We start from the raw sequence: 12943 nt of genomic DNA on the forward strand, positions 1-12943 counted from the left end.
GGTTTAGCCTCTCTGATCTCGTGGTAGATCTACTCTAGTACTACCCATATCATCAATATTAATCAAGCAGGATGTAGGGTTTTACCTCCATCAAGAGGGCCCGAACCTGGGTAAAACTTCGTGTCCCTTGCCTCCTGTTACCATCGATCCTAGACGCACAGTTCGGGACCCCCTACCCGAGATCCGCCGGTTTTGACACCGACATTGGTGCTTTTATTGAGAGTTTCGCCGTGTGATCGACAAAAGGATCGATGGCTCGCCTGCAGATCAACTGCGACTTTGGCATCGACTGGTCACCTTGGTTCGACCAAGAACCGCGCCCCGTGTTCGGATCACCATGTTCGGACGAGGGCCTTCATCAAACATCAACTCCAATCTCTATCAAGATCATGGAGGAATCATCCATGGAGCTCGGGGGCTCAACGTCAACATTGCCCTCAAGCGACCGTGCTGTTTTTCTGGACAGCGAACTCGTATCTGCCGCCACCACCTCCTCAAGTATCGCTTTGACAATCGCTTTGGTGGAATTGTGCGGAATTGAGTATACAACAACCCTGGAAAATTTCGTCGAGTTCCGATGGAGGAATCTCTGGCAATCCATGATATACTGGAGCCCTGTCAAATCTGGACGGGAATTTGGATGAATTTAGGGCGTGGTGTCCAGCTTCCAGCTCGGACGTCCTTTTGAAGATCCAACCGTTGATCGGCTGCGGAATTCCTATATCTACCACCTCTCAAAATTTCAGCTCGATCCGACTGTCCAAACTCCTGGAACCTTTCGATTAGTGCATCACTTTTCGGATCTGTTTTCTGCGCGAAAACGAATCTGACCCGAGTTCATCTTTTTTATGAACGGGATTTCGGACATCCCTTTTGAAGGAAGTTTTGTATGGGGTATTGTGTTTTGTTCCCGAACACATCCCACTAACTTTAAAGATCTTTTTAACATGATCTTCAACATCATGCTGGTGTCAAACCAGTCCAGCAATATTACTCCATGGCTGCCGACCTGCGCTAGACACGGCGTCACTTTGTTGAGCCGAGCTCAACTTCTTCGGATAATCATCTCGGCAAGCCGAACAAGAGTCCGGCATCGCGAAGGATAAATCATCACCAACATCGCCGCCCCACGGATTACACGGAGCGGGCATATCGGCATCGCCGCACGGTCGCTTCATCAAGCCGGCATCGACCACGTCACGACCTGCATCGACAGGGCCGCACTATTGCTTCTTCAAGCTGGTGTCCATCACGTCGACCTACTTCGACTCATCGGCTGACATCGAGGCTTCGACATCTCGGCTGGACCGGGGGCTTCGCCATCTCTTCATCAATCTACTCCGGACACTTCGGTGTCACTAGCCGACCTGCTCCGTCACGTTAGCTGGGCCGAGGGCTTTGCCTCGGTGAGTCAACCTTTACCAGCATTGCCATGCCGTTGTTTTATCGCCCATCAGGCAATGGGTGTGCGGAGCGAGTCCCAATTTTGGGAATCACCTTCCTTCGGATTGCTACAACAAATAAACCAGGTGCTATTAATCCCAGTATTTTTTGCTTGGTTGGGTTCATTTTTCCCAAGGAATTATTACTCTGGTTTGTCCATGATATGTACACAGGTCAATCAAATGGTGACCGCATTAACGACGATCGCGTGGTGGTTCGATCAGTTTCTGTACATAGTCCGGCAAACGCCGCATCCGGAGCTCGGACCGACCTGTGAATTCAGGCTTTGCCACGCCTTTACTACATGACGCCGACGCCCTGCATCGACATTGACTTCGGCGCCAGGCCATATTTCTTATATTTATCGCTTTGCATAAATTATTTATTATGCAACATTTTTTTTAATTATCATTATTACTATTATCTCTGGTTCGCACTATTTTTTGTGCACAGGAAAATGATCCGGGGACTTCGGCGTCACTCTGCCAGTCTGCATTGACCGTGCTATGTCACCACTTCGGCGTGTCGAGCTCTCCGCTCCGTCACCTTGGGACCAGCTTGGGGGGTGGAACCTTGCCCCGCATCAAGCTCGGACCGCGTCATCAATACCAAACACATTAACCAGCTAAGTCGCTTTCATGCTCAAAGTTTTAATTTCTAACTTGTGTTCGGTTTGACCAAGCATTATACTTTTTTGGAAAAAAGTTGCTTGTAAAAAATTTCCTTGTCCGAACTTTGTTTGTGACGCATAAATTCAAATACCCAATTCATTTGGGGGCTTCCTTCGTGAAGCTTTTCCACTTGCATATGATTATACTTGTACGGCTTCGTTCCTTGTTCATGTATTACGCCACAATATGCACCATATTGACTTAAGCGATTTGCAAGCTGGGTTGCCTCGCTCCTGTGTTTACCCCTACGTTCCCGATTGTTCGGCTAGGGAGTAAAGGGAGCACCTCTGCGATTGTCACGATCGGGTCGCCCGAGCCGGACCTCAGACTGGGTGAAGCCGAAAGCTAGCGCTCTTATAGTTTTCAATGATGGTCGGCACACAACGGAACTCATGAGTATAAAAAATCTATTGCACAAGTCTCATAATAACAATGAGCACCGAAGAAAGGTATCGGTGGGGGTACTATTTTCTTCGAAGATGCTTCTTACACTTCACGGTAATATAGCATAAGTTCCCTGAGCGCGCTTTGTCTGTTACAACCTTATGGCTTGATTGCCTGGTTATTGGAAACACCGTCGATATTCTCGACCGATGGAGTACATAACACTTTTCAGTCCTTGACCGAAGAGGGAGCAGCTGACGGTCGGTTAAGACGCGTTTAAAGTTCAGTTGAACATAGATATGATATAAGTACTTCGGTACATGCAATCATTCTTCTACCCAAGTCACTTGGGGGCTCTTAAGTTTATTTGAGCCATTTTATAATAAGTGTTCTTCTTCTTAGTCGTTGCAAAGTTTTATTATTATTATTTATCACTCCTTTTTTCGACACGAGTGTGCGGTCACTAGCCGAGGAGCCTAATTTCTCTCTCAAAGCCGCTAGAGTTTAATTTGCTAAACTGGCCTGATGAGAAGTACTCCGCCCTCGGGATAGGAGGTTGAAGCCGTAGCCTGACCCGCTCGAAGTCTTGAGATAGGATGTATCATGTTAAAACACGACAGAAGCACTTCTTTTTTTTCTAAGACCAACTTTCGGATTGGCACCGAACACTTGATATTGTTCGGACGTCATGTTTTTACTAACGTTTCTTGGTTTTCCAAGCTTTTTGGCACTTTTAAACTATTTGTGCTTTTCCAACATTAGTCTCGCAGTGCAACGCCGGACACCTTTAGGGATTCGGCAAAAACATTCTCAGATATTGCTATATATGCATCGGTTTCGAATTGTGTCTTCGGTCAATAGTTGGGTTGCCCGGCTCCTGCACTTGCTTCCTACGTTCCGTTTTGTTCGGCTAGGCGTGCAAAGGGAGAACCACTGTGATTGTGCTTCCAGCTCACATGGTTAAGCACCTCAGTGGAGAAAGCCGAAAACTGACTTTCACAATAAGCGTAAACTGGTCAGCGATCCGATGACTATGTTAAATGATGGGCCGTCCATAACATTGGCCGAAGTGTTTACAGCTTGACCCCGACTGTCGCCGAACACTACCGGGGGCTATTAACTGGCCTCCCAAATTAAATCCTCAATATTTTGCTCTTACATTAGAGCTGAGGTTTAATGATCATGCTTAGCATGACAACCCAAAGGAAGGAACCGATAGCGGGACTATTTTCTTTGGAAGACATTTCTTCTGTTAAACAGTAATATAACTCTCTGCGTACCTTTGTTTATAAAACCGTATGGCCAGATTGCCTTGTTTGTTGTAAATCTTTGCCCTCATAAAGGCTTTATAAAGTAGGACAAACACTCCTTGGCTACTGGCCGAGGAGGTGGAAGCCGATGGTCGGTCAACAAAGTTTTGTACAATGCGGATTAGAGCATTAATGACGTAAAATACTTGGATACATAGAGTCATTACACATAATTTGTGATTTTACTATGGATATTGATCCTTAATTCGGCCACCCGTGCCCGCATCAAGGCTCGGGGGCTACTGGGCTTCGGGCTTATTATTTACAAATATTAAAGGGGCACATTGATCCCCTGATCTGGTGTTACCACCCGACCAGTGTCTCGGGGGCTACTGCATTGCTTGTCCAGTGCAGAAAATTTTATGTGCAATATAGTTTCCGAGGAGATTTTGATCCTCAGGTTGGTCGGCCGCACCCAACCTGAGTCTCGAGGACTGAGCACGCCGCTTTTAGTGTCCCGAAGTATTCTGCCGAGCTTGGACTTGATCCTTAGGCCGATTTTGCAAATCAACCTGAGTCTCAGCGGCTACTGGGATCAACAGTCTTACGTCATCCTTCAGGTGCATCTCCGGTTTTAGACCGATACACACCTTGAGGGCTACTGGCTATATATCTCGGCAGAGAATAAATTGCACCAATAAAAAATATTGACAAAAAATCGGCTCACAGTCGGGGTGGTTCACCACCTCGGAAGCAGTCCGGCATAAAGCTCGGGCGCTAGTGGCTGGCTCCATAGAGGGCATTTCCAGCATTAAGCTCGGCTAAACTCCTTCAACTTTTTTGGACCAAGATGATCTATGACATCTTGGATATAGTCCGGTGTTGGAGCTTGGACACAGTACGGCATTGGAGCTTGGATACATTTTGGCGTTAGAGCTCGGAAGCAGTCCGGCGTTGGTGCTCAGTTGCAAAAGATACCTCGAATACAGTCTGGCGTTGGAGCTCAGATGCAAGAGGACGCTGCCGCCCGGGAACAACTTCAAACCCGAGGCGTGGCATAAAAATAACAAGGCATTGGTAAAGGCCAGAAACTTAAAGGGGCTCCTCGGATACCCAACGTGTAAACTCGTCGAATGCATTTCGGCGATCCTCAAGATCGAAGATAAAGAAGATTTGTTGAACCAGTTTTCAAGACCGACGACCGAAGATGAAGAACAGTTCGGAAGAATCGAGGAGCGTCCCTAACTTGAAGACCGGTCCAGGGGGCTACTGACGGTGTCCTGGACTAGGGGGTACTCAACACGTCATCTCCCGATCTGATAGATTGGGCCGAGGACCCCCGTGGCCGTATACTCATGGGCCAGTTCGGACAGCTGCCGCATACAAGGAAGATTCCACAAGACTTGGCGATTAATACAAGGACTTCTCCCCACCGGCGTATTCGGCTAGGACTCTTGTTAACCTAGGCCTCTGGTGCATTATATAAACCAGGGCCAGGCTAGTCGATAGATATATACATACAATCATACCATAGGCTAGCTTCTAGGGTTTAGCCTCTCTGATCTCGTGGTAGATCTACTCTGGTACTACCCATATCATCAATATTAATCAAGCAAGATGTAGGGTTTTACCTCCATCAAGAGGGCCCGAACCTGGGTAAAACTTCGTGTCCCTTGCCTCCTGTTACCATCGATCCTAGATGCACAGTTCGGGACCCCCTACCCGAGATCCGCCGGTTTTGACACCGACAGTCATCTTGCGTTTTCACTGACATGTGGGACCGCATGTCGGCATGTGAGCAAAAATACGATGGGCTCCGCGCGTCTGCTGGCTGGCTGAGAAGAGAGAGAGGAGGGCTGAGCATGGACTCCAGGAAATTTCGCGACAATGTGTTCGCTCTATGTAACCAGCACCTCGATATAGTGGGGTGGCATGGGCCATAACTAGCATTCATGTCTAGCAGTACGGCACATGCCAGCCACACGATGGCACCCATCGCGCGGTGGGCGGGGTGGGGGTTTGCCGATAGTCAGTTTGCTCAACTTCGGTCCCACTTGTAAGTGAAAATGCAACACAGCACGCATTCCCCCTTGAGTGGCGTGCCAGACAAACCGTGTGGGGGTGCGACGCGAACACGGCGGGCTTTTCCTTTTGAACTTGTAACTTGTAAAATTTGGTTCTGTTCCATGGCGCAACCGATAGATAGAAAAAAGGATTTTTTCCTCGAGTAATGAGAAGTTTGGTTTTGGCGTGGTTCATGCATGGAGTACGTACGAAAATTATGAAGTTACGCGAAAGGTAAGATAATTACTAGTATTACAATATACTACTCCATGGATTTGACGGAAAGATAAAGATACATACGGATCCATCAACGACATCCTCACCTAGTGCGCCGTGTCACCAACCGACGTGTGAGGAGCAGCGGTGTTGGCAGCGAGCTCAACGTGCTTTTGAACAATGCCGTCCAAGGTTGCCCTGCGGTCCAAGAAGGCCAACGTCCTATCGTCCTCCTCTGGCATGTAGTAGTCCTTGTGGACAATTTGCGCGTAGACATGGGTGATTATGTCAATGGTGTCTTGCTGCACCAGGCGCTGTGTGGCGAGCGCGACCTCGAGGTGGACATTCTCCGGCGCGATGGCGGGCAGCCACAGGGCCACCAGTGCATCGAAGAGGTTGTCACCATAGAGGCCGTTGAGGGTGGCGGGCATCGCAGAGCCTAGGCGCGTGGGCTGGAGGCGCACGTCAAGGTCGTCTGCCAGCTTCTTGACGATGGTGAACTTTTCGAGGAAGCCGACGAGGACCTTGTCAAACAAGGAGACGAAGCTGTCGTCCAAGAGGCCTCTCGCCCTGGCGGCCTCAAGCAGGACCTGGAGACGTTCCTCGGTGCCAGGCTGTAGGCCGGCGTCGTGGACCATCTGGCACAGCCGGCTGATGCTCGCGCTCATCGCCTCCATGGGTCTAGCTTCTGGTCAACTGATCTTGCGATTGGAGTGATCACTCTTGCCCTTGGTTAGGATTTCATAGATTGGACTGGAGGGGAGCCTTTATATGAGAAGTGCAGACCGTGTTGCATTCACGTGTGTGTTGGCCATCTACTCCTCGGCCCTCCCTCCGTGCCGGTGCAGTATAGTCATCTCACCGAGACCAAGTTGGGGCAAAATGAGAGAACATTGATGTTTACTGGTTTATTGGTCCCCTTTGCATTTTGCGCCAAGTTTTGACCTTTGATTTAACTAATAAAATGTTAATGCATGTAACCAAAAATGTTGTGCTAAGTAGTCTCAAGTCATTGAATGCATACGCACCCCACGTCTCCTATTGGGTGATTTCTTTTTTCGTGGCAAAAAACAGGGAACGAGGTGGGTAGTTAATGCACCGCGCCTAAAAGTTTTGGGATTATTTGGTTTTCGTAACGTTACTAATGCAATAGTATGGAGGTAGTACAATAGTAGTCTTTGATTGCAATTTTTTGTTGGTAGCTTACCAAGCAGAGCGCTCGGTGGGTACTCCTTTTACTCTGTGTATAACTTTTTCTTGTTTTTCTCAAATTAGTCTGCGAGTTCCTGATTTGTAGCATTGGTTTCCATCCGTGCTCCCGCTTGATCAGTTCTGCCCCATTAATTGCGCCAGTTTCCAAAGCAGAAAATGGCATGCAAGCAAACGCATGCAGTGCCGGATGCGGCTTGAGCGCATGGGGAAGCCAACTCAAGCGAAAAGGAAGGACGACCAACCAACCATTGCATGCGCATTTAATCTTGATATTTATGCAAATTACTCATGCACAAGGGCAAATTTGTCCAAAAAACTCAAACTACTGCGTTCCTTGGTATGCGGGACGAGAGTTATACGCAAAGTAAAAAGAATTGGAGGGAGAGTGTATAATATCATCGGGAACTACATTGAAAACCAAATAAAACAATACTCCATGTATTTATTTACAGAGGAATGATAACCCACAAGTATAGGGGATCGCAATAGTTTTCGAGGGTAGAGTATTCAACCCAAATTTATTGATTCGACACAAGGGGAGCCAAAGAATATTCTCAAGTATTAGCAGCTGAGTTGTTAATTCAACCACACCTGGAAAACTTAATATCTGCAACAAAGTATTTAGTAGCAAAGTAGTATGGAAGTAACGGTAACGGTGGCAAAAGTAACAGTAGCAGTTCTGTAGTAATTGTAACAGTGGCAACGGTAAAGTAACTAAGCAAAGATCAATATGTGAAAAGCTCGTAGGCATTGGATCAGTGATGGATAATTATGTTGGATGCGATTCCTCATGCAACAGTTCTAACATAGGGTGATACAGAACTAGCTCCAGTTCATCAATGTAATGTAGGCATGTATTCCGAATATAGTCATACGTGCTTATGGAAAATAACTTGCATGCCATCTTTTGTCCTACCCTCCCGTGGCAGCGGGGTCCTATTGGAAACTAAGGTATATTAAGGCCTCCTTTTAATAGAGTACCGGACCAAAGCATTAACACTTAGTGAATACATGAACTCCTCAAACTACGGTCATCACCGGTAAGTATCCCGATTTTTGTCACTTCGGGGTTAGCGGATCATAACACATAATAGGTGACTATAGACTTGCAAGATAGGATCAAGAACTCACATATATTCATGAAAACATAATAGGTTCAGATTTGAAATCATGGCACTCGGGCCCTAGTGACAAGCATTAAGCATAGAAAAGTCATAGAAACATCAATCTCAGAACATAATGGATACTAAGGATCAAACCCTAACAAAACTAACTCGATTACATGGTAAATCTCATCCAACCCATCACCGTCCAGCAAGCCTATGATGGAATTACTCACACACGGCGGTGAGCATCATGAAATTGGTGATGGAGGATGGTTGATGATGATGATGGCACGGATTCCCCTCTTCGGAGCCCCGAACAGACTCCATATCATCCCTCCCGAGAGAGATTACGGCTTGGCGGCAGCTCCTTATCGTAAAACTCGATGAATCCTTCTCTTTGATTTTTTCTCCCCAAACGTGAATATATAGAGTTGGAGTTGAGGCCGGTGGAGCCTGAGGGGGCCCACGAGGCAGGGGGCGCGCCCCCACCCTCGTGGATAGGTTGTGGGCCCCTAGAGTTGATTCTTTTGCCAGTATTTTTTATATATTCCAAAAATATTCTCTGTGAAGTTTCAGGTCATTCCGAGAACTTCTATTTCTGCACAAAAATAACACCATGGCAATTATGCTAAAAATAGAGTTAGTCCGGGTTAGTTCCATTCAAATCATGCAAGTTAGAGTCCAAAACAAGGGCAAAAGTGTTTGGAAAATTAGATATGTTGGAGACGTATCAACTCCCCCAAGCTTAAACCTTTGCTTGTCTTCAAGCAATTCAGTTGACAAACTAAAAGTGATAAAGAAAAACTTTTACAAACTCTGTTTGCTCTTGTTGTTGTAAATATGTAAAGCCAGCATTCAAGTTTTCAACAAAGATTATGAACTAACCATATTCACAATAACATTTAGGTCTCATGTTTACTCATATCAATGGCATAATCAACTAGCGAGCAATAATAATAAATCTCGGATGACAGCACTTTCTCAAAACAATCATAATATGATATTACAAGATGGTATCTCGCTAGCCCTTTTTGAGACCGCAAAACATAAATGCAGAGCACCTCTGAAGATCAAGGACTGACTAAACATTGTAATTCATGGTAAAAGAGATCCAGTCATAGTCACACTAAATATAAACTAATAGTAATGCATGCAAATGACAGCGGTGCTCTCCAACTGGTGCTTTTTAATAAGATGATGACTCAACATAAAAGTAAATAGATAGGCCCTTCGCAGAGGGAAGCAGGGATTTGTAGAGGTGCCAGAGCTCGATTTTGAAATAGAGATAAATAATATTTTGAGTGGCATGCTTTCATTGTCAACATAACAACCGAGAGATCTCGATATCTTCCATGCTACATACATTATAGGCGGTTCCCAAGCAGAATGTAAAGTTTATACTCCCCCTCCACCAACAAACATCAATCCATGGCTTGTCCGAAACAACGGATGCCTCCAGCTAACAACAATCTTGGGGGAGTTTTGTTTGCAATTATTTTGATTTAAGCATGGGACTGGGCATCCCGGTGACCAGCCATTTTCTCGTGAATGAGGAGCGGAGTCCACTCCTCGTGAGAATAACCCACCTAGCATGGAAGATATAGACAACCCTAGTTGATACATGATCTATTCGAGCATACAAAACAGAATTTCATTTGAAGGTTTTAGAGTTTGGCACATACAAATTTACTTGGAGGTAGGTAGATACCGCATATAGGAAGGTATGGCGGACTCATATGGAATAACTTTGGGGTTTATGGAAGTGGATGCACAAGCAGTATTCCCGCTTAGTACAAGTGAAGGCTAGAAAGAGACTGGGAAGCGACCAACTAGAGAGCGACAACAGTCATGAACATGCATTAAAATTAATCAACACTGAGTGCAGGCATGAGTAGGATATAATCCACCATGAACATAAATATCGTGGAGGCTTTGTTGATTTTGTTTCAACTACATGCGTGAACATGTGCCAAGTCAAGCCACTCGAATCGTTCAAAGGAGGATACCACCCTATCATACCACATCACAACCATTTTAATAGCACATTAGCACACAAGGTAAAGCATTATAAACTCCTAGCTAATTAAGCATTTTCATGAGCAACTATAATCTCTAATTGTCATTGCAAACATGTTTCATTCGTAATAGGCTGAATCAGGAACAATGAACTAATCATATTTACAAAAACAAGATAGGTCGAGTTCATACCAGCTTCTCTCATCTCAATCATTTCATCATATATCGTCATTATTGCCTTTCACTCGCACGACCGAACGGTGTGGATAATAATAATAGTGCACGTGCACGTGCAAGCATTCAATACAAGGGAGAAGACAAGGTAATATGGGCTCTCGGTTAAATCAACAATAATGCATATAAGAGCAACTTCAACATTTTCATCATGGTATTCTCCTCTCGACCCCCAATGAAAAGAAATAAAATAAAACTATTTACACGGGAAAGCTCCCAACAAGCAAAAGAAGAACGAGAAATCTTTTTGGGTTTTCTTTTAATTATTACTACTACAGGCATGGAAAGTAAACTAGCTAAAAGCTACAACTAATTTTTTTGCTTTTTTTCTTAAGGTTTTTCAAACACACAAGAAGAAAGCTTAAAACAGAAAATAAACTAGCATGGATGGTACAATGAAAGATTATGGGCACCGACAACTGGCATGAGTGTGTGAACATGAATGTAATGTCGGTGAGAAATATGCACTCCCCCAAGCTTAGGCTTTTGGCCTAAGTTGGTCTATGGCCACGGTTGGCCTCGCGGATATCCAAAGTTGTAGCTGGGGTCGTACTGAGATGCAGCAACTATTTCCTGATGAGCTACACGGGTTGCATAAATTCCACTAAACAAATCTCCACTAATATTGTTATGATGCAACCTTCGTGCAACAATAGCCCCCAAGTTGTATTGTTTATCTCCTAACACAACACTCTTGAGAACACTAAGATCGGGGACACACATGCGACATGCCTCATCCTTGCCGTTAATGCATCTACCTATAAAGAGAGCAAAATAATGTATGGCAGGAAAGTGAATGCTCCCTATGGTAGCTTGTGTTATTTCTCCACAGTGATACTAGCAAGAAAATCTTTAAATTCAGATTTGCGAGGTTCACTAACATTACCCCACTGCGGGAGTTTACAAGCAGTATTAAAATCTTCTAAGTCCATGGTATAAGATTTATCATAAAGATCAAATAGGACAGTGTGAGAATTGTGTGATGATGTAAATTTAAACCTTCTCACAAAGGAATCAGTTAGGTAGTAATATTGGGGGCACTTATCTGACATGAAGCCCTCAAGTTCAGCGTTACGCACATATGCATCAAATTCCTCCTTAATGCCTGCTTGGACCATAAAATCTTCTGACGGCCATTCACAAGGCCACACTTGAGCTTCTCTTGGTAGTTCATAGTACGGCTCACGTATCGCGAGCCTAGGTGCCTGCTTCTTTGAGGAACCACCTTGGTACATTTTCCTAAACATATTTCTTCCTCTAAAAAATTTCTGAAATTTTTAGTAACTCAAAATTAAAGTGAACTAAACTCAACAAGATTGATAGCAACTACTCCCACAAGTGCCTAGAGACTATATCATGCATTAGAACTACTTGGGACCAAATAAATTTGACATGCAAGCTCAAGAACAGGGTCACCTAAGCAGCAAAAAATTGCAATAAATAAAGCACTAGAACAAAAACTAATTGGACCATTGGAGGAGTCACATACCGAAGAACAGTCCCCCAAAGTAGTTCTGTGAATGGAGCTTTGAGCAAGGAGATCGAAAATGGCAGCAAGATGAGCTAGAACTCGTGCTTAAGCTGGTGAGTGATTTTTTCTGGAGCAAGAAGGAGTGTGTGGGTGCTGGAATAAGTGGAGGGCGGCCACGAGGGGTCCACGAGGCAGGGGGCGCACCCTGGACCCTCGTGGCTAGGTGGTGGCCCCCTCTGTTGTGTTCTTGCTGCCAGATATTCTTAAATATTGTACAAAAAAATCATATTTCATTTTCGGGGCATTTGGAGAACTTTTATTTTTGGGGTATTTTTTATTGCAAGGATAATTCAGAAAAAGACAGAAAATACTATTTTTGCTTTATTTAATCTAAATAATAGAAAGTAAAAGGAGGGTACAGAGAGTTGTGCTTTCTAAATTCATCCATCTCATGCTCATCAAAAGGAATCCAGTAACAAGGTTGATCAAGTCTTGTTAACAAACTCATTCCGAATCTTATGAAACTGGAGAATTTTCGAATAGCACTAGGTTACCTCAATGGGGATATGCACATCCCCAATAATAAGAATATCATATTTCTTCTTGACAGTAGGAAGAGGAAATTCAAAACCTCCAATAGTAATCGTTGGAATTTTTCCAATAGAATTGATATTGTGGACTTGAGGTTGTTTCCTCGGGAAGTGTACCGAATGCTCATTACCATTAACATGAAAAGTGACATTGCCTTTGTTGAAATCAATAACAGCCCCTGCAGTATTCAAAAAGGGTCTACCAAGGATAATCGACATACTATCGTCCTCGGGAATATCAAGAATAACAAAGTCCGTTAAAATAGTAACGTTTGCAACCACAACA

This window comes from Triticum urartu, chromosome 2, assembly GCF_003073215.2.
Source record: "Triticum urartu cultivar G1812 chromosome 2, Tu2.1, whole genome shotgun sequence".
NCBI classification, from domain to species: domain Eukaryota; kingdom Viridiplantae; phylum Streptophyta; class Magnoliopsida; order Poales; family Poaceae; genus Triticum; species Triticum urartu.